Source organism: Ursus arctos, unplaced genomic scaffold (genome assembly GCF_023065955.2).
Source record: "Ursus arctos isolate Adak ecotype North America unplaced genomic scaffold, UrsArc2.0 scaffold_4, whole genome shotgun sequence".
NCBI classification, from domain to species: domain Eukaryota; kingdom Metazoa; phylum Chordata; class Mammalia; order Carnivora; family Ursidae; genus Ursus; species Ursus arctos.
The window spans coordinates 48,049,014-48,074,194 of NW_026623056.1; the positions used below are offsets into that span (position 1 = coordinate 48,049,014).

The following is a 25,181-nucleotide window of genomic DNA, read 5'->3' on the forward strand; positions in this document are numbered from 1 at the left end:
TATAATGTTGAATTAAAGTGAGATGAACTGGAGGAAGATGAAGAATAGTGTTTCCAAGTGCAAAATCAATGAGAAGGCTGGAGAAAACACTGAATGTCCATAGTCTGGGGACACGGCTTGATGAAGCTGTGGATACATAAACCGGGAAGAGTTGTTTTGCCATAAGCCTGTGAGAAATCTCAGGATCAAGAACAGATCCTTAAAACATAGATTGTTCTTGGACATCTAAAATATGATTAACCTGAATCATAAAAAGAGAAATGCAAATCAAAATTACATTGAGATGCCATCTCTAACTTACTAGATTGCCATAAATCCAAGTGTTTGACAGTGCCTTCTGATGGTAAGGCTGTGGGGAAACAGGCACTTCCATACAATCCTAGTGGAAGGGTCAAGTAGGACAATGCCAATGGAGGGCAAATTGACAATAGTTATCAAAATTACCAATTTACAAATGTTATACACCCCTGGACCTAGGAATCCCACTTCTAGGAATTTATTCTCAGACACTTTTGTATACATGAGAAATGATACATGCACAATGTAATTTACTACAACACAGTTATAATAGTAAAAGATAAGAAGCAACTCATATAGGTAACATTATGAGGCTAGTTAAATAAATTAAACTGTATCAATAAAATGGAATGCAAACCAGATGTTCAAAGGGATAAAAGTACATTTTATCTACAGAAAAGATAGGTTTTTAGGTGCAGAAAGTGTCAATGTGCTTTTATTGTATTAATAAGAAGGAGGAAAAGACATTTGTATCTGACAAAATGTTTGCAGAAAAAAGTTCTGGAAGACCCAAAAAATGAATGAATAAAAATAGTTACCTATGGGAAAAGGTAGGGGTAAGGAACTGAGCAAATGGAAGACAGGAGTGAAGTGAGAAGCTTTACTGTATATGTCTGTAGCGTTTGGATTTTAAGGTGTATGAATATATGGCATATGTTAAAAATTAGAAATTTCCATAAAGAAACACATGACCAAAAAAGAAGAAAAAGATTAAAATACAATAAAAATAATAAGATCTAACTTCTTGTGCGCTGAAGAAACTGAAGTCAAGAGAAGGAAATAATAACCTAAAATCCAAAGATGGTGGCAGAGGCTGCTTTGGAACCTTGAAGAATCAGACAACTCTGTTGAAATGAGACACAGTAACACTTTCATATTCAGGTCATCAAAGATTGTAGCGTAGCCAGGTACACTGAAATCTATGAATTTGATATTCCTTAGCTGTCAATATTTCTTATCTCTGAAGCTCTTGACCCTGGAGTGAATTTATGTCTTTATAAAAGTATTTGACTTCTAATTGAAATTGCCAAGTTATGTGCACCAACATTTTAAATACGAAATAAAGTTGCTAAGGGCATAGAATATATCAGACCAAAAAAAAATCTCATGCATGAATAAGAAATCGGAAGCTGGGTAGTGAGGAACTGGGGTACCAAAGTCATTTTAGAAGTAACAAAGGCCCTGTGCCAAGACCTGGAAAAGGTTCCCCATCATCAACCCTCTCTTGTTAAATCAAGAGATCAGGGGTGAGGTCTTCTTTGCTTTCACGTGCCCCACCGTGCCCTGTGCCCAGCACAGTACCTTGAACTTTATTGGCCTCTAGTTTCCAAACATTAAAAGCATAAGGGGCTTTAGAAAATACCTAGTTCAATTTTTTTAAACTTGTTTAAAAGTATCAAATCCCTTTCAAATGAAAAACTACATAGAATCCCCCTAAAATGGACTTTTTTTTTTTTTTTAAACAGAGATGCTTTCATTGAAGTGGCAGCAAGAGAGGTGAGAGCAGACAAAAGTCAACCTACAATAACCACTCTGTTTCTCTTTGCCAACTCCTGCAAGCACCTCAGGGAACACAGTTTGGGAACTGCTGAGCAAGTGCAACCCCTTAATTTTCTAAATGAACACATTCTTTAAAGACTTTTTACATTGAATTAACATATCCAAGGCAGGGCTGGTGAGCGGCAAAGTAAAGGTCACCATATTCCCCTTCCCTATGAGGATATCAGTTCTACCTAACTAAACAGGGTGAGGATTAGGGGGAATAGATTCTGTGTAGCCTCTGGAAACACCACCCTCTTCTTTCCTCTGTACATATTTGGAGGAGAACCTTGTCAGGGACATGAAACAATATCCATTCTCTCTGATCCTGCTTATTCCATAGCCTTTCTGGAATAAGTTATGTACTTCCCTCCATCAGAAGAAATGAGCTGAGGCAGGGAGAGATTGAGATAGTTAAACCTTTAGCGTATTGTGTACTACTAATGCACCCAGCAATGTTGCGAAGGGGGAACAGACTAAAAATAAATAACTGAGATCATTTCAAAGGTGTTACAAAGAAAATAAAGATGATGGTGTTTTAGGCCAGATGGGGGTAGTTACAAATAATCCCAAATACCTCAGCATCCTAACAAAACAAGTTGGAGTTTTTTTCCTTTTGCATGTCCCTATACACCATACATCAGTGGGACTCTGCTCCATGTTGTCCTCACATGCGGAGAGCACCAAGGCTGATGAGATTACACCATCACATCACTTTCATCTATCCTAATGGCCAAAACTTGTCCTAGGGTCCTGCCCAACTGTAGGCGTCAGGAAAGCATCACTTCCATGTGTCCCACAGGAGAGGAGAGCCATGCATGGACGAGCATACAAGATGGTGGGGGGCGGAGGTGTAGGGAGGACAAAGATTGATTAGGGTGGTCTAGCAAAGGCTATCTAAGTAGATGATACTTGAGTTGAGACCAGAATGATACGAATGAAGCCACCAAGTAAATAGCAGCGGGAAAGGCATTTCAGGCAGAGGAAATGGCAGATGCAAATATCCTTAGGTCAAAGTAAGTGCACTAGGGAACGAACGAAGGCCAGCACCGTGAGGGCACTGCGAGGGGATAATGGTAAGTGATGTGGTCAGTGAAGCCAAATGACGAAGCTTAAAGAATCATGATAAAAGATGTAGGTTTCATCCAACTCAAATTCACTAACCTTTCCTCTCTTTAATAAAAGCAAAAAGCCATCCTTATATTACACTGAAAATAAAAATTCACATTTTTGCTTTTAGACTTCTCTGTTTCTCAAACTAAGCTGAGCCTTTACCTTTTTCATATTCACCTCAGGTTCACCTTTCTCTAAGTGCTTGAAATACCACAAAATATCATGATAGGTTTTTATAGTGTTTCCTGGAAATTTTTACCTCAGTTCTGCATTTTCTCAGGCCTGACTTCAGATTCTTGATCAGCACCCAGATCTGTGTTCTTAGCTGCTGACAGAACACACATTCTCTGAAAAGGCAAGAAATAAGGAAGTTACCATTATAAGAAAAATCTATTAGAGCCTGGTTTTTTGTTTTTTGTGGGTTTTTTTTTTTTTTTTTGAGAGAGAGAGAGAGAGAGAAAGAGCACAAGCAGGGTGGGAGGAGCAGGGGGAGAGGGAGAACCAGACTCCCTGCTGAGCAGGGAGCCCAATGTGGGACTCAATCCCAGGACCCCAAGATCATGACGTGAGCCGAAAACAGATACTTACCCGACTGAGCATCCAGGCACCCATAGAGCCTGGTATTTTTAGAACTAAACCAAATATAGAAAATTTTTTACTCTCTAAAGAAATTATCTAGGTGGAATGGGTTGGAAGATAGTGGAAGAAGTGGAGGACCCTAGGTTTGCCTCATCCATTGAATACAACTAGATAACTATCAAATCATCCTAAATACTCCAGAAATTGACCTGAAGACTGGCAGAAAAAACTCCACAACTAAAGGCAGAGAAAAGGCCACATGGAAAAAGGTAGGAAGGGCAAAGACACAGCTTGGGACAGAGATGGATCATAGCTGCCACAGTGGGGAGGGAGCAGTTGTCACAGAGAAGGGAAGAGACAAACTAGCACACAGGGGAGCCCACCAGGAGAATATGAATACCCATAGCAATTGGCTTGGAAAGCAAGAGGGACCAAATGTCAGAGTTCTTACAACCGGTGGGGCTTAAAGCCTGGAATTCTAAATGCCAGCATGCTTGGCTGTGGGAGAGCTGGGAGGACATTGGGACTGCTTTTGGAGAGAAGGCAGGCAAACAGCCTGGGAACATACAGCATGGAAACAGCATCTGAAGAGTGCCTGGGGCACATAGTGTGTCCCAGAGAGACAGTGTTCATAGACCCCTCAGTGAACAAAGGAACTGGCCCACACCATTTCCCTCCCCTGCCCCCAGCATGAGCACAGGGCCACCTGTGAGAACCAGTGAAACATGGACAGCCACTACCTAACTTGCTTACACCAAGCTTTGCCCCCACATTCTGGTGGAATTGCCCTTCTCAGTCTCATTTGCCTCAGTCCCAGAGTGGCAGACCCGCTCCCCAAGAAGATCAGCCCAAACCTCTGCTCACACCATGTCTCATAATGCAGGAGTTTTGCAGAACTCCAGTTCCAGTGACAATGGCAACAGGTCTCATCTCACAAACAGACCAGAGCACACCTAGTTAAAAGGCACCACATTCAGGCCAGGGACCAAACACTGCCCCTATCAGGCAAAGAGAATCTCTACAGACTAATGGCCTGAAGAATAAAGCAGACAGAACAAAATAGCAAAGCAAACACAGCACACATTGGAGACACTCCAGGTAGCACCAGGCCTAGGAAACATGGGACACAACATGGCAGGACATTGAAGGACATCTTCTTATAAGGACATTACCCTCAAGAATAGGAGATGTAGGGGCACCTGGGTGGCTCAGTCATTAAGCATCTGCCTTCGGCTCAGGGCGTGATCCCAGAGTGCTGGGATTGAGCCCCACATCAGGCTCCTCCACTGGGAGCCTGCTTCTTCCTCTCCCACTCCCCCTGCTTGTGTTCCCTCTCTCGCTGGCTGTCTCTCTCTGTCAAATAAATAAATAAAATCTTAAAAAAAAAAAAAAGAATAGGAGATGTAGTTGACTTTCCTAACACAGAGAAGCAGGCAAAGAGACTTAGACAAAATGAGAAGACAGAGGAATTTGTTCCAAATGAAAGAACACAACAAGGCCATGGCTGGAGATCTAAGTGAAACAGTTATAACTAACATGTCTGATGGAGAATTTAAAGCAATGATCATAGGGACACTCACTGGACTTGAGAAAAGAGTGGAAGACATCAGTGAGACCCTTAACACAGAGACAAGGAATAACATAGCAGAGATGAAGGGCTCAATAAACAAAATAAGAAACAGCAGCTCCTGACTGGCTCAGCTGGTTAAGCACCTGACTCTAGGTTTTGGCTCAGGTCATGATCTTAGGGTCATGAGATCAGGTCCCAAGTTGGGCTCTGTGCTCAGCGCAGTGTCTGCTTGAGATTCTCTCTTCCCTCTCCCCTTCTCGTACATGATCTCTCTCTCTCTCTAAAATGAAAGAAAGAAAGAAAGAAAGAAAGAAAGAAAGAAAGAAAGAAAGAAAGAAGAAATATGTTGATAGAATGAACAGCAGGCTGAAAAAAACAAAGGAATGAATTAGTGGCCTAGAAGACAGAGTAATGGAAAGTAACCTAAGCAAAATAAAAGAGAGAAAAAATAATTATGCAAAACAAGAATAGACTTAGGAAACTCAGTGACTCCATCAAATGTAATAACATTTGTATTACAGGAGTCCCAGAAGAAGAGAGAGAAAAGGGGGCAGAAAATTTACTTCAAGAAATAATAGCTGAAAATTTCCCTGATCTGGGGAACGAAAAAACATCGAGATCCAAGAGGCATGGAGAACTCCCATCAAAATCAACAAAAGTAGATCCATATTGTAATTAAGACATATTGTAATTAAGCTGGCAAAATATAGTGATAAAGAAAAATTTTTAAAGCAGCAAGACAAAAGTAACTTACAAGGGAAAACCCATAAGGCTAGCAGATTTTTCAACAGAAACTTTGCAAGCCAGTTGGTATTGGCATGATATATTTGAAGTGCTGAATGGGAAAAAAATCTGCAGCCAAGAATAATCTATCCAACAAGGCTACCATTCAGAATAGAAGGAGAGATAAAGAGTTCCCCAGACAAACAAAAACCAAATGAGTTCATGACCACTAAACCAGACTTGCAAGAAATATTAAAGGGGATTCTTTGAATGGAAAGGATAGATGAAAAGTGACAACATAGAGGTAGGAAACATGAAAGCACTAAAAATGAATATTTCTGTAAAAAAATGAGTAAAAGGAATTCATGAGATAAAAGAACATAAAATATAACAACATATACCTAAAATGTGGGGAGAAGAGGAGTAAAGAATGGGTTCAAACTTAAATGACCGTCAATTTAATATAGGCTGCTATATGCAGAAGACTTTATATAAGAGTCTAATGGTAATCATACAACAAAAACCAAAAATAAATATGCAAAGAATAAAGAAAAAGAAATCCAAATATATCACTAAAGATAATCAGCAAAACATGAAAGAGAGAAAGATAAGAAAGGATCAGAGAAAATCTTCAGAAACAACCACAAAACAATAAAATGACAATAAATACATATCATCCATAATTCCTTTGAATGTAAATGGACTAACTATTCCAATCAAAAGACACAGGTTGAAAGAATAAATAAAAATATAATCCCCATGTATATGATGATTACAAGTGACTCATTTTTTACCTTAAGACACCTGCAGGTTGAAAGTAAGAGAATGGAGAAACATCTATCATGCAAATGGATGTCAAAAGAAAGCCACAACAACAATACTTATGTCAGACAATATAGACTTTAAAACAAAGACTATAGGGGCGCCTGGGTGGCACAGCGGTTAAGCGTCTGCCTCTGGCTCAGGGCGTGATCCTGGCGTTATGGGATCGAGCCCCACATCAGGCTCCTCCGCTATGAGCCTGCTTCTTCCTCTCCCACTCTCCCTGCTTGTGTTCCCTCTCTCGCTGGCTGTCTCTATCTCCGTCAAATAAATAAATAAAATCTTTTTAAAAAAATAAAAAAAATAAAAAAATAAAACAAAGACTATAACAAGAGACAAAGAAAGATACCATATAATAATAAAGGGGACAATCCAACAAGAAGATATAACAACTGTAAATATTTATGCACTCAACATAGGAGCACCCAAATCCATAAAACAGTTAATAACAAACATAAAGGAACTAATCAATAATAATACAATAATAGTAGGGGATTTTATACCCCACTTATCTCAAAGGACAGATCATCTAAACAGAACATCACCAAGGAAACAATGACTTTGAAGGACACACTGGAACAGATGGATTTAACAGATATATTCAGGACATTCTATCCAAAACAGCAGAAAACGCATTCTTTTCAAGTGCACATGGAACATTCTCCAGAAAAGATCACCTATTAGCCCACAAAACAAGCCTCAAAAATTTGGGGAGGATCAAAGTCATATCATGCATCTTTTCTGACCACAATGAAATCAACCACAAGGAAAAAACTGGAAAGACTGCAAATACATGGAGATTAAACAGCATGCTACTAAACAATGAATGGGTCAACCAGGAAATAAAAGAAGAAATTTAAAAAGTACATGAAAACAAATGAAAACAAAAACAGTCCAAAACCTTTGGGATGCAGCAAAAGCAATCATCAAGAGGGAAGTTTCTAGCAAGACAGGCTTACCTTAAGAAGCAAGAAAAATCTCAAATAAACAACCTAACCTTACACCTAAAGGAGCTAGAAAAACAACAATGAAGGAAGCCTAAAGACAGCAAAAGGAAGGACATAATAAAGATTAGAACTGAAATAAATGATACAGAAACTAAAAATCAATAGAACAGATCAACGAAACCAGGATCTGTTTCTTTGGGGGAAAAAAATCAATAAAATTGATAAACCTCTAGCCAAACCCATCAAGAAAAAAAGAGAAAGGACTCAGATAAATAAAATCACACATGAGAGAGGAAAAGTAACAACCAAAACTACAGAAATACAAACAATTACAAGAGAACATTATGAAAAACTATATGCCAACTAATTGGACAACCTAGAAGAAATGGATAAATTCCCAGAAACATATAAACTACCAAAACTGAAATGGAAAGAAATGACTCCCAATAAACAAAAGTCCAGGACCAGATGGTTTCACAGAAGTCTACCAAACATTAGAAGAGTTAATATCTATTCTTCTCAAACAATTCCAAAAAGTAGAAGAGGAAGGAAACTTTCCAAATTCATTCTACAAGGCCAGCATTACTCTGATACCAAAACCAGATAAAAATACCACAAAAAAAGAGAACTGTAGGTCAATATCTCTGACGAATATAGCTGCAAAAAATCCTCAACAAAATAATAACAAACCTAATCCCACAAAACATTAAAAAATCATTCATCATAATTAGGTGGGATTTATTCCAGTGTTGGCAAGGGTAATTCAATAGTCACAAATCAATCAACGCGATACATCACATCAATAAGAGAAAGGATAAGAAACATATGATCATTTCAATAGATATAGAAAATGCCTTTGACAAAGTACAACATCGATTTATTATAAAAGACCATCAACAAAGTACGTTTAGAGGGAATATACCTCAACATAATAAAGGCCTTATATGAAAAACCCACGGCTAACATTATCTCTAATGGGGAAAAAATGATGGCTTTTCACCTAAGGTCAGGAATAAGACAAGGATGTCCACTATCATCATTTTTATTCAAGATAATACTGGAAGTACCAGCCACAGCAATCAGACAACAAAAAGGAATAAAAGGCATCCAAATTGACAAAAAAGAAGTCAAACTTTCACTATTGCAGATGACACGATACTACATACCCGGAAGCGGTAGCCACCTGCACGGGGGAGCGGACGGACTCGCGGACCCGCACCCGCGAGAAAGCAGACTGAGACCCTGAGCCCAGAGCACACACCACCAGGCTTCTCACGGAACTCTGGAATCCTGGTGTGCTCACCGGAAATAGACTGAGACCCGGAGATCCGGAGCGCGCGGGGGCGGCTGGCGGCTGGCGGCGTTAGAAACACAAAGGACAGAGACGCGCCGGCCCTGGAAGTGAGGGCTGGGACGCAGGGTGTGGGGCGCACATCCCGGGATGCTGCAGGGTTGAGCAGCACCAACAGTAACAGAGTTAAAGTGGCCAGAACATCGGTGGAGAACGGGCTGCAATCCCTCTGTTCTGTGACAGAGGCTGAAATTCGGCCGCTGCTGCTCTGACTCTCAGAAGAGGCACAGCAAACCGCCAGGGAAAGCCGCCAGAGAACAAAAGCCTGGAAATACCGGCTCAGAGCGTGCCCATCCCCTCCCCCTTGCAGGGGACACGGAGACTCTACCCAAACAGGGCTGCCTGAGTATCGGCGCGGCAGGCCCCTCCCCCAGAAGGCAGGCTGAAAAATCAAGAAGCCCACAACCCAGGCACCTGGGTGGCGCAGTCATTGAGCTCCTGTCTCCGGCTTAGGGCGTGATCCCGGCGTTCCGGAAAGGAGTCCCTCATCGGGCTCCTCTGCTGGGAGCCTGCTTCTTCCTCTCCCACTCCCCTGCTTGTGTTCCCTTTCTTGCTGACTGTCTCTCTCTCTCTCTCTCAAATAAATAAATAAAATCTTTAAAGAAGAAGCCCACATCCCGAAGATCCTTATAAAAGAAGGGCGCATGGCCTGGGTCCCAGTCGATAATTTGGGCTCTGGACAACTCCGCAACCTCTCCTCATCAGAATGACGAGAAGGAGAAGTGCCCCCGCACCCCCAGCAAAGAAAAGACAATGAGTCTATGGCCTCTGCCACAGAAATAATGGATATGGATGTAACCAAATTATCAGAAATGGAATTCAGAGCAACAATGGTCAAGATGATGAGTAGACTTGAAAAAATAATTAACAAAAATGTTACTGAGAATATAGAATCCCTAAGGGTGGAAATGAGAGCAAATCTGACAGAAATTAAAAATTCTATGAGCCAAATGCAGTCAAAACTAGAGGCTCTGACGGCCAGGGTCACCAAGGCAGAGGAACGTATTAGCGAATTGGAGGATGGGTTAGTAGAAGAAAAAACGAAAATAGAAGCTGGACTTAAAAAAATCCACGCCCACAAATGTAGGTTACGGGAGATCACTGACTCAATGAAACGATCCAATGTCAGAATCATCGGCATCCCTGAGGGGGTGGAGAAAAACAGAGGTCTAGAAGAGATATTTGAACAAATTACAGCTGAAAACTTCCCTAATCTAGCAAAGGAAACAAACATTCGTGTCCAAGAGGCAGAGAGGACCCCACCCAAGCTCAACCACGACAAACCTACGCCACGTCACGTCATAGTGCAATTCGCAAATATGAGATCCAAGGATACAGTATTGAAAGCGGCCAGGGCAAAGAAATTTCTCACATACCAAGGCAAAGGTATCAGAATTACGTCAGACCTGTCTACACAGACCTGGAATGAGAGAAAGGGTTGGGGGGGGGAATTTTTAAAGCTCTTTCAGAGAAAAACATGCAGCCAAGGACCCTTTATCCAGCAAGGCTGTCATTCAGAATTGATGGAGAAATAAAGACGTTCCAGAATCGCCAGTCATTAACCAATTTCGTAACCACGAAACCAGCCCTACAGGAGATATTAAGGGGGGTTCTATAAAGGTAAAAAGGCCCCAAGAGTGATACAGAACAGAAAGTCACAACCGATACAAACAAAGACTTTACTGGCAACATGGCATTATTAAAATCATATCTCTCAATAATCACTATCAATGTAAATGGCTTGAATGCTCCCATAAGACGCCACAGGGTTGCAGATTGGATAAAAAGAAATGACCCATCCATTTGCTGCCTACAAGAGACTCATTTTGAACCCAAAGATACATTCAGACTGTCAGTAAAGGGATGGAGTACCATCTTTCACGCAAATGGACCTCAAAAGAAAGCTGGGGTGGCAATTCTCATATCAGATAGATTGGATTTTAAACTAAGGACTATAGTTAGAGACACAGAAGGGCACTATATTATTCTTAAAGGATGTATCCAACAAGTGGATATGACAATTATAAATATATATGCCCCCAACAGGGGAGCAGCAAGATTCACAAGCCAACTCTTAACCAGAATAAAGAGACATATAGATAAAAATGCATTAATAGTAGGGGACCTCAACACCCCACTATCAGAAATAGACAGAACACCATGGCAAAAACTAAGCAAAGAATCAAAGGCTTTGAATGCCATACTTGACGAGTTGGACCTCATAGATATATATAGAACACTACATCCCAGAACGAAAGAATACTCATTCTATTCTAATGCCCATGGGACATTCTCAAGAATAGACCATGTTCTGGGACACAAAACAGGTCTCAACCGATACCAAAAGATTGAAATTATCCCCTGCATATTCTCAGACCACAACGCTCTGAAATTGGAACTCAACCACAAGGAAAAATTTGGAAGAAACTCAAACACTTGGAGACTAAGAACCATCCTGCTCAGGAATGACTTGATAAACCAGGAAATCAAAAATGAATTTAAACAATTTATGGAGACCAAGGAGAATGAAAACACAACAGTCCAAAACCTATGGGATACTGCAAAGGCAGCCTAAGGGGGAAATACATAGCCATCCAAGCCTCACTCAAAAGAATAGAAAAATCTAAAATGCAGTTTTTATATTCTCACCTCAAGAAGCTGGAACAGCAACAGAGGGACAGGCCTAATCCACTCACAAGGAAGCAGTTGACCAAGATTAGAGCAGAAATCAATGAATTAGAAACCAGAAGTACAGTAGAGCAGATCAACAGGACTAGAAGCTGGTTCTTGGAGAGAATCAATAAAATTGACAGACCACTGGCAAGACTTATCCAAAAGAAAAGAGAAAGGACCCAAATTATTAAAATTATGAATGAAAAAGGAGAGCTCACTACCAACACCAATGAAATTGGAAGGATTATTAGAAACTATTATCAACAGCTATATGCCAAAAAACTAAGCAATCTGGAAGAGATGGAGGCCTTCCTGGAAACCTATAAACTACCAAGATTGAAACAGGAAGAAATTGATTTCTTAAACAGGCCAATTAATTATGAAGAGATTGAGTCAGTGATAAACAACCTTCCAAATAACAAAACTCCAGGCCCGGATGGTTTTCCTGGGGAATTCTACCAAACATTCAAAGAAGAAATAATACCTATTCTCCTAAAGCTATTTCAAAAAATAGAAACAGAAGGAAAGCTACCAAACTCATTCTATGAGGCCAATATTACCTTGATCCCCAAACCAGACAAAGACCCCCTCAAAAAGGAGAATTACAGACCGATTTCCCTAATGATTATGGACACCAAAATCCTCAACAAGATCCTGGCTAATAGAATCCAACAGTACATTAAAAGGATTATCCATCATGACCAAGTGGGATTCATACCTGGGATGCAAGCGTGGTTCAACATTCGCAAATCGATCAGCGTGATACATCATATCAACAAGAAAAGACTCAGGAACCATATGATCCTCTCAACTGATGCAGAAAAAGCATTTGACAAAATACAGCATCCTTTCCTGATTAAAACCCTTCAGAGTGTAGGAATAGAGGGTACATTTCTCAATCTCATAAAAGCCATCTATGAAAAGCCTACAGCAAATATTATTCTCAATGGGGAAAAGCTGGAAGCCTTTCCCTTAAGATCAGGAACACGACAAGGATGCCCACTCTCGCCACTATTATTCAACATAGTACTAGAAGTCCTTGCAACAGCAATCAGAAAACAAAAAGGGATCAAGGTATCCAAATTGGCAGAGAAGAAGTCAAAATGTCTCTCTTCGCAGATGACATGATACTCTATATGGAAAACCCAAAAGAAGCCACTCCCAAACTATTAGAAGTTATAGAGCAATTCAGTAATGTGGCGGGATACAAAATCAATGCTGAGAAATCAGTTGCATTTCTGTACACGAATAACGAGACTGAAGAAAGAGAAATTAGGGAATCCATCCCATTTACAATAGCACCAAAAACCATACGTTACCTTGGAATTAACTTAACCAGAGACATAAAGGACCTATATTCTAGAAACTATAAATCACTCTTGAAAGACATTGAGGAAGACATAAAAAGATGGAAAAATATTCCATGCTCATGGATCGGAAGAATTAACATAGTCAAAATGTCCATGCTACCCAGAGCAATCTACACTTTCAATGCTATCCCAATCAAAATACCAAGGACATTTTTCAAAGAACTGGAACAAATAGTCCTTAAATTTGTATGGAAACATAAAAGGCCCCAAATCTCCAAGGAACTGTTGAAGAGGAAAAACAAAGCTGGGGGCAACACAATGCCGGATTTCGAGCTGTACTACAAAGCTGTGATCACAAAGACCGCATGGTACTGGCACAAAAACAGACACATAGACCAATGGAACAGAATAGAGAACCCAGAAATGGACCCTCAGCTCTTTGGGCAACTAAAGCAGGAAAAAACATCCAGTGGAAAAAAGACAGTCTCTTCAATAAACGGTGCTGGGAAAATTGGACTGCTACATGCAAAAGAATGAAACTTGGCCACTCTCTCACACCATACACAAAAATAAACTCCAAATGGATGAAAGACCTCGATGTGAGACAGGAATCCATCAAAATCCTAGAGGAGAACATAGGCTGCAACCTCTATGACATCAGCCAAAGCAACCTTTTTCATGACACATCTCCAAAGGCAAGAGAAACAAAAGAAAAAATGAACTTGTGGGACTTCATCAAGATAAAAAGCTGCTGCACAGCCAAGGAAACAGTCAAAAAAACTAAGAGGTAGACCACAGAATGGGAGAAGATATTTGCAAATGACACTACAGATAAAGGAGTGGTATCCAAGATCTACAAAGAACTTCTCAAACTCAATACACGAGAAACAAATAAACAAATCAAAAAATGGGCAGAAGATATGAACAGACACTTTTCCAATGAAGACATACAAATGGCTAACAGACACATGAAAAAATGTTCAAAATCATTAGCCATCAAGGAAATTCAAATCAAAACCACACTGAGATACCACCTTACGCCAGTTAGAATGGCAAAAATAGACAAGGCAAGAAACAACAATTGTTGGAGAGGATGTGGAGAAAGGGGATCCCTCCTACATTGTTGGTGGGAATGCAAGTTGGTACAGCCACTCTGGAAAACAGTGTGGAGGTCCCTTAAAAAGTTAAAAATTGAGCTACCCTATGATCCAGCCATTGCACTACTGGGTGTTTACCCCAAAGATACAGACGTAGTGAAGAGAAGGGCCATATGCACCCCAATGTTCATAGCAGCAATGTCCACAATAGCTAAATCGTGGCAGGAGCCGAGATGCCCTTCAACAGATGACTGGATTAAGAAGTTGTGGTCCAAATGTACAATGGAATATTACTCAGCTATCAGAAAGAACGAATTCTCAACATTTGCTGCAACATGGACGGTACTGGAGGAGATAATGCTAAGTGAAATAAGTCAAGCAGAGAAAGACAACTATCATATGATTTCTCTCACCTATGGAACATAAGAACTAGGATGAGCGGTAGGGGAAGAAAGGGATAAAGAAAGGGGGGGTAATCAGAAGGGGGAATGAAACATGAGAGACCATGGACTATGAGAAACAAACTGAGGGCCTCGGGGGGGGGGGGGGAGTGGGGGAATGGGATAGACTGGTGATGGGTAGTAAGGAGGGCACGTATTGCATGGTGCACTGGGTGTTATACGCAACTAATGAATCATAGAGCTTTACATCGGAAACCGGGGATGTACTGTATGGTGACTAACATAATATAATAAAAAATCATTAAATAAAAAAAGAAGATATGCCATAGACACACATGTATACGCGCAAGTGCACATGCACCAGAATAGTATTCAGAGAGATGAATGAAATCTTGCCATTTGCAATGAAATGGAGTTAGAAAATATAATGCTAAGCAAAATAAGTCAGTCAGAGAAAGACAAATACCATATGACTTTACTCATACATGGAATTTAAGAAACAAAACAAATAAGCAAGGGGGAAAAAAGAGAGACAAATTAAGAAACAGATTCTTAACTACAGAAAACTGATGGTTACGAGGGGAGGTAAGTGGGAGGATAGATGATGGGGATTAAGGAGGGCACTTGTGAGGAACACCGGTGATGTATGGAAGTGTTGAATCACCATATTGTATATCTGAAACTAATGAAACAATGTATGTTAACTGGAATTAAAAACTTAGAGGGGAAAAAAAGAAATTATCTAGGTTGATTGATATTCTGGAGTTTACTGAGTTTCCAGAGTAGCTCTTCAAAGGAGAGTCTTCAGGCCTTTATCTTTCACACCACATATGGTTAAGGAGACCCTCTTCAAATCCAAAACATTGTTCTCTGCTATCCAATAAGAATAAACAGAAAATAATAAGCAAACAAGAAATAAGTAAATATCTGAGCCTCAGGTTTCTCCTCTATAAAAGAGCTGTGATGAAGAGTAGAGCAAAGCCTAACGCTGAGATGACGGAGCTGCAGCTGGGCAGGCTGCCCTCCTCTCACTCCTGCTCAGGTTGGCTCCTCAGAAAGCCACCAGGCATTTTATTTTCTCGGTGGTCCAGTGGAGAACAGAATTTGACCCAACAGGCTGCGTAAGAGGTTTTCCAGGCTGCTCCATGAAGGAGCCACAAACATAAATAACCAGGGACTATTTTGTGAAATTTGACTGAGCTTTTCACCCGGTTAAAATATACTGCTAACTAGCAATGTTTTTGTTCAGGCAGGTTGGCTAGAATGTCTCTAGTATCAGTCCTGCAGTAGAGTATAACCATTGAACATGCAAACTTTGGCATCAGGTAATCTGATATCTCATCACAGCTCAGCCACTTACTAGCTGTTATTCAATCTCTCTATGCTTCCTTTTCCCATGTTTGAAAATGAGGGTTATAGGGCTTGTATCATCAGGTTATTATGACATTTTTCAGGTAAATCAGCACAGTATGTGATCCATGGTAAGTCTTGGTAAACATTAATTTTCATCATCATCATCAACCTTGAAGAGTGGACAATCACTACTTAAAAATCTCTCACATGATGTGAGGATGTCAATTATTTAACTACTGGCTATCAGGCTTAAATGTTTACAAATCATTCTAAAGAACAGATTCAAACCAGAGTAGAAAAGCTGAAATTTCCTTCAGACATTCGGTCTTCACTATAAAGAATTTCTTCCTCAGATACACTTTTCCAGTTTTGCCCCTCTCCTATTTATCCATTTGTTTGTTTCCCTTCTTAAATTAAGCTGGAGAATCTCTTTCATGCCACAACGCTTTATATCTGAAGTTTGTCATTAGACGACTCTAAGCCTGTTTGCTACTAATTCCAGCATCGTGTAAGGCTTGAAATCTCAAGTCAGGTTCTAGGTTCAAGATAATTCTATCCCAGCTATTATGAAAATTAAATAATGTATTGCAAAATTATGAGTACACAGTAAGCTTCTATTCAAATGTCAGCCATTATTATATTTACTGCTTCCTTATATTCCTTAAATATTATAAAACATTGTCACCCAAACTGTAAAAGTAACTGGGCTAACTAGTTTGACTAGTTTTAAATGAGGCCAGTTGTGGGTTGTACTCTGTTCTATCTCCAACACCACAAGAACTGCCTTTGGAACAAGTCACAGCAACTAGAAGATGAGCAAACAGCTGTCGATGACAGCTAAAGAGCAGAAGAACAGAATTTACTCCCAGTCGTACAAATGCATAAAGATACTTAAGTCTATGGCAGACACCAATGTGACTCCCCTGGTTCAGCAGACAATAATCTCATGATTAGTAGCCTGTTCAGCTAAAATCAATTCTAAAAACCCACAATTGTGTCCAAAAAAATAAACCTTTTACTTGAATTGCTCACATAACTATTTTTTTACCAAAAAAATCATGTGTTCTATGTAAAACCCAAAACTATTGGGAATTCTTCAATATGCTCCATCTGACTGTAGACATCAACGGGTGGCATAAAGAGAAAAGGAGAGACATTGATATCTGAGCCTGTCTGACTGCTCTTTTTTTTTCTTATTTCGAACACCCTACTTTAGACGCCTGTCATAACAAGAGTGGGTTAATAGAAAAGCCTAACCAGATTCCATGCCTATATGTAAAATGCTAGCACATACCAGACGTTCCATATATGTTCATTCCTTCCCTCACACAAAACCATCCAATTTCCATAATCATTTGCTAAAACAATACATTACTCTATCAGTTCATTCTTTTAACTTCAAAATAGTCACTATACCAAAAGTACACTATATATATGTATAATACATAGTCAATTTACATTAAATATTTTAAAAATCTAAACATTGAAATTCTAAAAAATAGGAAAGCCTATCGGTTTTTTGGTAGAATAATGTTTGATGCTTTAATTTGAAAAAGTTACATAGAAAAAAAACAGTAATAAAAGAACTTGATATTTATCATAAAATAATATAAAAAATAAAATAGACACCAATATTTTCAACAATTATTCACAGAGGCCTCGCATCTATAGTATATAAAAAGATCATACAAAATGGCGAGAAAAGCCATGAATACACCAATCTATGAATTGGCAAGAATTCATACAAGAATTCATACAAGAAGAAATAGAATTTACAAATAAATAAAGAGTAAATTCTTAACATAGTAATAAAAATTAAACAGATTAAACAAAGAAGCAGGTAGAGAATCGATGGAGAGCACAGGTTTGCAGTCAGACTCCTACCTCAAGTCCTACATTGACCACCTATCAGCCATAAAATACTTGCAAAATGTTTACATTTCTCAATTTCGGTTCCCTCATCATATGATCATAACCACCTCACAAGGTCGCTTAAAGGATTAAATAAACTAATCTTGGCACAGCACCTGTTAAAATGCCAAACACAAAGTAAGTGCTTGATAAATGGTTGTCAGTATGATTATTTCTGCCATGGTTATTACCATGTAATACCTAAGATGTGAACAATGCTTAAAATGATCTCTTTCATGAGTGCCTAAGTGGCTCAGTCAGTTAAGCATCAGACTCTTAATTTCGACTCAGGTCTTGATCTCAGGGTCCCAAAATAGAGCCCTGCACTGGGCTCTGCACTTCACGGGGAGTCTGCTTCTCTCTCCCTCTCCCTCTCCCTCTCCCCCCCTTCCCTTCCACGCACTCACACTCACATGGTGAACTAGTGTCTTTTCAAATTGGCCAAACCTTTGCAAAGTTTGAGTTATAAAAATGTTCAGACACGTTGTATGACTGTGTCCTAGGATACTACAGTAAGGAAAAGTTGAATTTTCATCAGAGCACTTTTTTTATAAAGTTATAGCCACAGCATAAATATTTGACAATTCAAAAATGCATATTAAACTCAGACACCAGTGGAGGATTATGTAGCAGCTAGTGACATAGCTGAAAAAATACTGAAAGGGATCAAAGTAAATGGCTGGGTGTGCACACAGCACGATTTCAACTGTGTAAAGTCATCTTTAATTATCAGGAGAAAGGGAGAGAGTATAAAAACCTGAGGGGCGCCTGGGTGGCTCAGTCGTTGGGTGTCTGCCTTCGGCTCAGGGCATGATCCGAGGGTCCTGGGATCGAGCCCCACATCGGGCTCCCTGCTCCGCTGGGAGCCTGCTCCTGCCTCTCCCACTCCCCCTGCTTGTGTTCCCTCTCTTGCTGGCCGTCTCTCTCTCTCTGTCAAATAAATAAATAAAATCTGTAAAAAAATTTAAAACAAATATTTATAAAAACCTGAACACACTTGATGGAGCATCTGCGGTTGGGTTCCCCAAAAACAGACCCTGGAACAAGGATTTGCATGTGAATAATTTATTAAAGAAGTGCTGCCGGAAGACATTGGTAAAGGATTTGGGGAAGTAGCTAAAGGTAGGGAAGGGGCCAAGTGAGGTGTGGCTTTCGGGTATGTTCAGGCAGCTTCAGCCTGATCCCGTGGGGGGAATTCTGAAGTGCAAATTGTTGGAGCTTCCTGAGCAGACTGACTGCTTGTTGATCCACAAGCTAGACCAGGCAATGGAAGCTCCTCACCCCTGCCCTGTGTTCAGACCATACACCCTGCCAACCGTTCCCACTGTGGGGGCTGTTCCAAGAACACAGCCTTGCGAGAGCAACACGTTGTGGAAACTGTCTGGACTATATATGTGACTGAACCCAGGTAAAGCTGCTACATAAACTTCTAAGAGCCCAGCGGAGGGTGCAGAGATCTGCTTGCCTTGCAGCTGCCCAAGTCAAAGCTCGTTAAGTTCCCTTGCTTATTAAACCTGCCACCTACCAACAAGGAATGGCATGCCTTTCTTTGTTCTCTTCTTGTCCTCTCTGTACAGAGGCAAGTTTATGAACCAACACAAATTACACTTCAGTTTTTCCTCCTTAAGGCAAGAGTGCTGAGCTTTCATATTCTGGCACCAGTCAGTCGTTAGCTAATAGCTGCCTAAGGAGTTGAGAGTGTGAGGGAGAACTCCCAGGTACCCTGTGACTGTGGCCAAGTGGCTCCCACAGCCCCAAGGCAGTCGTCTGAAGAGAGTGGCAGGTGCAGGTGGTCTTACACACATATATATGCATACACACAGTGCCAACTATGTAGAGGTGATAGGTATGTGAATTAGCTCAATTGTAGTATTTACAATGTATATATATAACGAAACATCAAGGTGTATACCTTAAATATATATAATTTTTATGTGTCAAATATCTCTCAATTGAACTGTTAAAAGAAAAAAAAAACAGAAGAGAAAGCTCAGAAAAGCTAGGGGAGTAGTGTACAGTAGTTAAAGGGACCAAAGGGAATCTGGGTAGATCATTAACAGAATCCACATGGTGAATTTTTCTTTTTTCTTTTTTTTTATTTTTAGCTAGTCACCATTTTATTGAGCACTTACTTTGTACTACTTATAATGCAAGTACTTACTGTAGTTATCTTTTTTTTCAGCCTTCTGTAGAGTTTGTTTGCTTGGTTTTTTTTAATTAACATATAATGTATTATTTGTTTCAGGGGTACAGGTCTGTAATTCATCAGTCTTACACAACACCCAGAGCTTACCACAACACATACCCTCCCCAAAGATTATCACCTAGCTACCCAGTCCCCCCACTCCTCTCCCCTCCAGCAACCCGCAGTTTGTTTCCTAAGATTAAGAGTCTCATGATTTGTCTCCCTCTCTGGTTTCGTCTTGTTTCATTTTTTACTCTCTTCCCTTATGATCCTCTGCCTTGTTTCTTAAATTCTGCATATCAGTGAGATCGTACGATAATTGTCTTTCTCTGATTAACTTATTTCACTTGGCATAATACCCTCTAGTTCCATCCACATTGCTGCATTTCAATTATATGTTATGAACCATACATAAATACAAAGAGAAAATATTTTCAGCAGCGCCCCATTGCTACGGAATAAATCCAGATTTATCAGGACAGTAATCAACGTCCAATATAATCCACCTTATTTTTTAGGATGCGTGGTTACCAACATGAATGGTCCCTTTGTAGACATTACCACTCTACCCATCTGCCCCTAGAGATCCTTACACACACTCTCCACTACCAGGACCTCCTCAAAAACTGCCATGGGACCGAGACCACCCAGCCTTGAGAGATTCCACCCACCAACCACATCCTCTCTCCCTTTGCTCTTATGGGACTCAAAGGAGTAAAGGTTTAGAGATCTTTCGAGTCTCAAAGGATGTGAAATATCAGGACTCTAGACTCAACTTGTATTCTACAATCAAATCTGAGTTTCAATATTTGAAACTTAAATTAGGATTTGGGGTTACAAGTGATATTTTAGCCAGTTCTATGGAAAAAAAAATTTCAGAAAGGAACTAGGAACCCAGCTGCAGTTTAGACTTCTATTAAAAATTACTAAATTACATGCAGTTCATTTGAGATATGCCATATTCATTTATTCATTTTCATATTCAATTCATATATAGAAATTTTTAAGTAATTTGCTATATTGAAATAGCTTCAAAAATATGTGAACATTATATGACCCCATATAATTCAAAAGACAGAAAAGAACTTTGTGCAAAGTGATGTTCAGTGCAACATTCTTTATAAAAGCAAAAAAGAAAGAAAATATTGGGACAGATCCTGAGGGGATTAGTACCAAATACATACATTCAATCCATTAAACATTATAAAATCGTTAATGCTACCTAGAGAATTTTTAACAGCACTGGAAAATGTTCACACAATAATATATGGAAAAGTATCATATAAAACTTAATAGAGTATATCTTCACTACATTTAATTAAAATAATAAGCGTAAATTGAAACTCACGTATACTTCCTTCCTTAACATTTCCCTAGAGTTACCTGTGGTCTCTAAACACATCCTGGCTTTCAAATTCAACTACTTGATCATTCTATCCTTGATCATTCCTAGAAATGTCCCCGTGGCCTATTTGTTCATTCAAAATTCAACCACAGACATATATTATGTGACTATTACATACCAACCATGGTCCTAGGAGCTAGGGACACAAAAATGAGTATGATTTGGTGTCTGACCACCATGGAATGCACACCCAGACAGAGAGATGGACAAAGCAACAGAGGAACGTAGTAAATACAATGAGACCACTGTGAGATGGAGGCATTAACAAACTTCCTTCTGGAAGCTAAGCTCTGTTATACATTTGGTCATGCTTTACAGAACCTTGCTCTAGTAGTTATTCTAAAACTACTGATTACTTAACTTACTGAAATTCAAATAAACTAAACAAATTCATCTATGTAACTGAACAAATGGTTCAGCTAGAATCTTCAGAATACCTGATCATGTCCACTAACTTAATGGATAGCAGTTGATCTTACTTCTAGTAACAAAATATGGAAAAACAGCTGTCAAGGGAAATGTAGGTATCTTGAAGGACAGTAATATTTTTAAACTTATAGTCTTCTCTGCATTCAAATCAGAGGTTCCCAAAATTTCATGTACATAAAAATTATCTGAAATATTTATTAAAAATGCAAATCCATTGGCTGTTAGCAATTTTTTAAAAATGCAAATCCAGTCGGTCTAGGGTGAGTACCAGCAATAAGCACCTGAAGTTATTCAGATGCAGTAATACAAAGACTACACTTTAAAATATATTATTTTATATGTGGACCACAACTTCTTAATCCATTCATCTGTTGAAGGGCATAAGAACTAGGAAGATCGGTAGGGGAAGAAAGGGATAAAGAAAGGGGGGTAATCAGAAGGGGGAATGAAGCATGAGAGACTATGGACTCTGAGAAACAAACTGAGGGCTTCAGAGGGGAGGAGGGTGGGGGAATGGAATAGACTGGTGATGGGTAGTAAGGAGGGCACATATTGCATGGTGCACTGGGTGTTATACGCAACTAAGGAATCATGGAACTTTACATCAGAAACCAGGGATGTACTGTATGGTGACTAACATAATATAATAAAAAAAATTAAAAATATATATATTATTTTAAATAACATAATAAACACATTTTATGCAGATAATATTCTACCACCATGATAGCTTTTATAATAGCACTCTAATCAATGAAAACAGTTTAAAATACTCGAACAAAGTTAAATATACTTCCTGTTTAAGAAATGTCATCTCTGTATATAGAGACTCAGATGTTAGTTAAAGAATATAATTTATACCACTTCCATCTGTCAACATTACAAACTGTTTACTCTGTCAGTGGTTAAAGTAAAAGACAATATTGTGAAATTGGATTTTTATCATCTGAGGTCAAAGGCGTGGTCTCAGAAAAATAGGAATGTAACATACCCCATGAATACATTTTTTATTAATTACATGTTGAAATAATATTTAGATATGGTGGATTAAATAAAATATATTGTTAAATTAATTTCACCTATTTCTTTGTACTCTTTTAAGGAGGTTACTAACAATTTTTAATTAGACGTGTGATTCACATCACCTTCCTACTGGACTGTTCCAAATAGATACTCCCAGCGAAAGTCAACAATAGTGTATTGCAGCGCTAAGAGAAGAGAATTCAGGGAACCAGGTAAAAGGTGAAATTGTAGGTGGGGATAAATCAAAAATACACAGCAAAGGAATCAACAGATGAAAGAAATACATAATTACTATTTATTCACAGATAAATTAATATATTACAAGTTTCTAATCTGGAATGTTACAATGATTATAAAACACATTAATTAAATAAATTTAAAACTCTGGGCTTCCTGCCTGATCTATAGAAAACATACTCAATAATTGTATTTCTTTTTAGCTTTTAAAACCCTTTCTGAATGTGACAGCTCCCAGTGACCCCACACACTTGCTGATCTCAAGCCTGGAGATTATCTAACAGCTTGGTAAGGGATTTCATATCTAATTATTTTGGCATCCTCAAAATTTAATACAGTCCATGGTATATACTAAGTGCTCAATAAATATTTGTTGGATAGGTGAAGGACATCAAACCCAAAATTGTGACTCCATACAGGAGGCTAAATATCAGGACTTCTATGTAATATTCGCTCCTCTAGAAAGTGAAAAGTGTCAATAAAATCCCTAGTGTCTAGTTTCCAGAAGAATATTCCATATGTTAGTAAGTTCCAGAAAACATTGGTATTTCAGTATGCATGGATTCTGTAAGGAATTTAATATTAAATAGAGCTGATTATACTGTATGAAAGCAAACACTTATAGTACTTACAAATACTTATTTGTAATATACTCCTTTTTTGTTTAAAAAAGAGAGAGAAATCCCACAGAAAAAGATTTTTACTAGACTATACTGGTAAATAAAAGACTATCAAGCAGTTTACCATTCTCCCACTTCATAATCTTCTGTATTTTGTTTACTTAATCCTATTTTAATTAATATAGCTTGGTACTGGTTTGGAAATTCCGGAAAAATTCCTAGTAGCTCTAGGAAATTGTATGATTTAATCACTGTATTTTCCTGCTTCTCTTTGGAACTAGTATAACATCAGGGGGAGTGAATCTAGTGGCTGCATGGTCTTTCAGCCGACTGGACCTCACTCACACAGCCCCTGAAGATTACATGCTGCTGCTGATTCGAACCCCCTGCCACAAATATCCCTCCTTCTGCAAGAGGTTCTATGCTTCTTGGCTGAAATAATGAGAGTAATACCACGGGGCTTCACAAGCCAGGCAGTGATGGATATAAACACGTCCGTTGTCCCTCCACCCCAGCTGCCCTCGTTAGTGCACCTACCAGGATTTCCCACTGGCATTCTGCTGGCCATGTCTAGCACCTCTCCTGATTTAACAGAGCTTATGTTTCCTACCAGCTGGCCCAGAAAATCCACTCTTCTTATTTTCATTTTTCTTTTTCTAATCCTCTCCTTCATCACTACGTTTGAAAAAGAAAGCACTCTTTGATATTTACCCATTTCTTCTTGTCTTTACAAAAATCATGTCCATGGAAAATTCATCATGCCAGGGTTTTTCACCTTTAGCCTAATGATAAACAGTAATAGTTTGATGTGACTCATTGTGATGGTCAAAGACCATTTGGTTCTCAGGTCATTAGACTCCCTTGGCTGACATTTACATAAAAGGTCTCTCAGTCTTATTATGGCCCAAAATACCATCAACTGCAGAGCTCTATCCTCACAGTGTCTGAATTCTTTAGAATCTCTAAAAATCTAACCGTTTTTCTTTTCAGTGGAATTCCGGTTCTTCCCAATCCACACGGTTTCTCCTAGTCTTAATTTACTTGTGGAGTCCTTGTCAATTTGAGTAATTCATAAGGAATTCTCATGAATTCTCATGGTACGATAATGGCCTTACATTCTGACCTTGTTGACCTTGACTAGGCCAACAAGCTTAGAAATAAACACTTTCTTATTAATATCTTCTTCTCCTTCTAATTAAAAAAAAATTAATGGCATGGAAAGTGTTTAAAAGTCTTAAAAATTTTACCAAAGATAAACTACATAGTAAAGTTGTTACCTTCTTTAAAAAAAAAAAATGGTGCTTTTCACCAAAAAGTGGAAATGGAAGTAATTTTGTTTCTGCCTTCTCAAACGTAAGTGTTTCTAAGGTGAAATTTTAAGTAGAGAGAAATAGAGGATTAGGGAGCAGTCTTCTAGCAAAGCTTTAATGTTGTTGGAGTACAAGATTTAGAAATACAGTGTGGAAACCTTGTGGTGATTTCGCTGAGGCCCTTAAGCATGTAACTTTTTAGATTTCAACCTGCTCAAGAAATATGTAAAGTGGGGGCACCTGGGTGGCACAGCGGTTAAAGCGTCTGCCTTCGGCTCAGGGCTTG

The 25,181-nt window shown here is 39.1% G+C and overlaps 1 protein-coding gene across 16 annotated transcripts in view; it reads right to left on the bottom strand.

Moving 5' to 3' along the window:
- Positions 1-24,379, bottom strand: part of ZPLD1 (zona pellucida like domain containing 1) — a 336,172-nt gene extending 311,793 nt beyond the window's left edge. For 7 of the 16 annotated variants that reach the window (XM_057306572.1, XM_048214939.2, XM_057306577.1 and 4 more), the window contains exons 1-2: positions 24,123-24,289; positions 3,209-3,296 (exon numbers count right to left, since the gene is read on the bottom strand). The gene's annotated coding sequence lies outside the window, so the exon portion shown is untranslated. Of the gene's footprint in view, positions 1-3,208; positions 3,297-24,122 lie in introns of all 16 variants that reach the window. The other 9 variants (XM_048214932.2, XM_048214933.2, XM_048214934.2 and 6 more) reach the window with 4 other exon arrangements.
- Between the last annotated feature and the right edge of the window lie 802 nt (positions 24,380-25,181).